Genomic DNA, 4,394 nt, shown 5'->3' with positions numbered 1-4,394 from the left:
TAACTAACGTGCGTGTGTGTGTAGAAGGGCCTTTGCCTATTTTCAGCCTCATCTTACATTAAAATAAAACAGCCGAAGCTGCTTTGTCGGCGCTGCTCGCCTCCTATCTACCCCCCTCCCCCGAATTTAAAGACAAATGATGTTCTGTCGCGAGAGCCAATACTCATTTTAATGTTTATATTATGCGCCCGCGTGCAATTTTGACGCCGCGATGCGTCAAGAACGGCGCGTGTCCAGCGCCCACGGATCGGCCGCCGTTTTTTGCCGCCAATGTACTGCTCTCGATCACCTCGGTTTTTGGAACAGTAGGACGGACGGGGGAGGCTTATTTTCACTCTTGCAAAGTTCTGGAGCCTCCTACACGGTTTGATTTGAAAAGTAACGAAATAATGTTGTTGAGGATCAGCTATGTGCTTAATATTACATGTTTATTTTGGAGAATTTTCAATTTTTAACTTAAAAAATCTGTCCTGCTCGATTCTCATTGTGTCTATCGTCATAGCTGAAGGAAAGAATGTGTTTCAAACTGCTCTGTTGAAACGAATAAAGTAGCTAATGGCAAAATATGTCCTATCAATTTACTAAAAACGATCTTTTAAAATGTAAAATTAAAGTCGTGGTTCAAAACAAGACATAAATTAGTCATTATCTACTGTCTTAATGATACCTTTGTATATATAATTGAATTACAACAAAAATTAAACACAAACCAAGGGATTTATTTTTTCTTCTCAAAAGATTCACTGATCGTCATTAAGATCCGCGTTGATAATCATATCATTTTGTTATTTATCAGTTTTAGGTTAAAATAAATCTAAATCACAGTTAGTTGCTTCCTCTCACTCACATTTATTTGGAAAAATTAAAATTCTAACTGCAACCTCAGCCTTTCCCCAACCTTTGCTTTCTCTTCGGCAAGACGGTAAAATTGTCCCCGAGCTCTTTGTTGATTTTTCTTAAAAGGGCTTTGCAATTATCGCAAAAGAAACAGCCCCTGCCTCTGATAGCAAGCCCTTTCTGCGACTCTCGGCGTTTGCAAGAACGTTTCTTGTTCTGAATAACCGATCCCACACAAATAACCCTTTGCGAAAAAAAGAAAGAAATTCGCGGAGGGACTGGCACGAGGCCTGCCTTTCAATTACGCTGCGAGCACACTCATTAAAATATCGAGGGTCGACGAACACGGAATCCAAAATGAGGATGCGCCCGATGAGGGGCCCAAGGTCGCCGTGCTGCATCGTAAAATTGCGCCGCCGTTGTCCGCCGCGCGCGCCGTCCATTTGTTTGGCCCGACACGGGGGTAAAATTATTTCGGTTGCCATTCAGCACGTTTTCGTTTATTTCGAGCAAAATAATGTCCAAACATTCTGGTCGGGAATGCCCACGGCGGTGCGCAGTCGCCGCGTCTTCGGGAGGGAGAGCGCCACCGTGGGGTCTTGGGGTCTCGGTGTCCGAGGGTGGAACTACTCGCCGACGCCTCCAGGGGGCTCTCGAGCGCGGTGCACCGCCGCACGGATTAGCTGCCAAGACGGGGCTGCCATCCGTGCACCGGCACGAACCAACTCAATCACTTTTGTATCACGAACACATTGATCAGCAAACTTCTTGATATGTTTTTCCATGAATTGGATCTGAGATGCTACTCTGGTTCACCGACCTAGTATTTTGTTATTTTTGGTTTTATGGTGTAAGCTAGATGAGGTCAAGTTGTTTGTTTAATTTAATATATGATTTTAAGCCACATTTAAAAGAGACACGTTTTTGAATCTTCCAAGCTCTCAAGTACTGTATCCTTGACAAATAATAAAAAAGTTCTAAACAAATATCATTTTTGTTGTATTTTTTCTTATCTTTATAGCTATTTTGCAAATAAATATGCCAATATTTAAACCTTTTTAACTGTCAATACTTGTATGGATTCAAGTATTCATTGTATAAATTGTTTAGTTTCAAGTACGGAAAGATAGCTCAAAAAGCAGCTTTTTACTAAAGATGGAATGCATGGCGAATAAAAAATATTGTCCTTCAAAGCTTAAAGAAACAGTTTTAGAGAAAAATGTGAAAAATCATTTTATATCCTTTACTTACAACTCTCTAAAAATTGGAAAAGAGATGTTAATTTTTCCAGTTTGTCGTTTCAATTCATGAAAAAAACGGCTACAAAGTTTTCATGAGCTCTGTTTCCTTATATAAAATTATAATAACTTCCACCAGCTAGGAGGAAAATATATCTCATGATTGGCTGGTTTGATCGCCACGAGAGGAATCCAAATGAAGCAAATGTCATTGAAAATAACGTTTAATTTTTCCTTTAATTGCAGGTAATGATCAATATTGTGAGGAGGACTATTTTAAAGTAATAAGACAGCATTATTTAATGGTGTGCCTCTCATAAATGTTTGCTCTCGTCTCTAATTTAAGTGTTTTAGTTAATCTCTCTCATCCATATCAAAATAATTACGATATGATTTATAAATGTTTTCGAGAGTTTCGATTTCTTTTCTCTCTTACTAATTTTAGAAAATGTATCCACTTATTTTATGAATATTAATTAGAATAAACAATTACTTTGTTGGTTACATTTAGTGCAATTATCTGTTAACATTATTTGATATCCAGCATCGCTTGGGAAATAAAATTTAAACTCGTCACTCATTTCCCTTTTTTGCGCTCAGAAATGAGCGCAGTCGAACGTTTTAACGACCGCTAATTCAATGTTTTCTGCAATATGAGTTTTTTAAGGTAGAGTACTGCTGAGGAGACCAGCGAGGCCGAAACAGCGAATTGTACGGTACACAAGAACGTGAAATTCCATTTATTTTAAATTTCCCTCATAGCCACCCATCCATTAGTCGATTCCGCGCAGAGTGGAGCCTTTTCGTAATTTCAGAGCAGTTTTCATAAAACTTTCTGTTTGTGTGTTTCCTTATTATATATATATCTGTTTGAAAATTTATATGTTAAAGGCTCCTCTTTCAATTTAAGTTATTATTCCTGAAATTTGCATTTCCGAGCTTATGTTACAAGAGAGCTTCTACCTCTCCATTGTGTAAGATAAAAATATGACACAAGTCTGGATGCAAGCTCAACATGAAATAATTAGTATGCCCTTTTCATAAAAGCGCTCTTACAGGGATGCGGAGGAAATAATTTGGTGCGTTTTGCTGTGCAAGGCAAGCGAACTAGTGAAAAGAATCCATTCTAATTCCCGGCATTTGCAGTTCCATATGTAAATGGGCGCTCGCGGCGGGCTTTAATAATAATTTAATTCACGGGTACGTAGCCGAGAGTAGTTTGTATCTGGTTTCGCTCTGTGTGAATGCATTCGCGGGAATTAGACGACATTGAATTCTGCGGAGCCGCACGCGCGCAATGCGATTTGCCTCCTAAATTATAGAGTGCGCGGCGCGCGGAGAGAGCGTTTGCTGAACACCAAATAAAACTTTGTAATCTTCGCCTCGCAGAAATGCCTTAATTTTCGCCAGCAGCAGCCGAGAGAGCGAGAGCGAGTAAAATGTAAATCAGGCCATTTAAACGCCCCTGCATCTTTTGGACCACCCTTTATAGTTCGCAGCGCCTTTGTGTGATAAAGGGGGACTTAAAATTATGCTCAGAAATTTGGCAGCCTTTTCGGCCCGCTCGATACTAACTGTAAAAGAGAAGGGAGAGCTTATGCAAGCCCGCACTGATGCTGTCATAAGCGGGTTGCATAGCCAGAAGTCGTCTCGTACTTGCTTCTTTTATTCGCCTTTTTATTTTCTTGCTTTTTGCCTAATGAACTTTTAATGAGATGCGCCCGCCGCTCCAGCGTGAGCAGACGCTTTCCGAAATATTTTTCCGCGCTGCTCCTCATTCCATCGGTGCTGCTCTTCAGCGCGCGATCGTATAATTAGGCTCGGCGCTGGTAAACAATCTGCCTAATTTCGGAGGAAACAGCCGGTTTGCTTTCTCTGCTGATGCCGCAACTCGACGTTTCTTCAACACAAAGGCAAAATTTAGAAACAACATCGAGAGATAATTGCCATTATCCTTGTTTCCCCGTTGGAATAAAGCAAAACACCATAACGCAAGGGAAATTTTAATATTTTATGAAAAATGCAAATAATTGTTAGAAAAATACGAAAAGTAAACATAAAACAATGAAAATTGTGACCACTCAAGGAATTTATGTTTTTAAATTATTGAAATAAAATCTAAACTGGCTCAAGACATGATATTTGTTCCATCTGGCGCCCTAATTCATGAGAAATTTAATTACTTTTCTGTCAAGATCACTGTTGGCTGTCAAATTACAAAAAGATTTATACGCCACAAAAAATAAGAATATTTAAGGTTATCGATGACTCAAAGGTAAACACAAACCTAATCATGAGGGATTGCGACTCCTTTGGGTT

General features: G+C 39.6%; 1 protein-coding gene across 1 annotated transcript in view; it reads right to left on the bottom strand.

Moving 5' to 3' along the window:
• LOC135940734 (putative fatty acyl-CoA reductase CG5065) overlaps nt 1–4,394 on the bottom strand; it is a 54,964-nt gene that overhangs the window by 26,459 nt on the left and 24,111 nt on the right. The gene's annotated exons all lie outside the window — the stretch shown is intronic.

Source organism: Cloeon dipterum, chromosome 3 (assembly GCF_949628265.1).
Source record: "Cloeon dipterum chromosome 3, ieCloDipt1.1, whole genome shotgun sequence".
Classification (NCBI taxonomy): domain Eukaryota; kingdom Metazoa; phylum Arthropoda; class Insecta; order Ephemeroptera; family Baetidae; genus Cloeon; species Cloeon dipterum.
The sequence above is the reverse complement of the archived record's forward strand: the minus strand, read 5'-3'. Positions and strand labels throughout refer to the sequence as shown.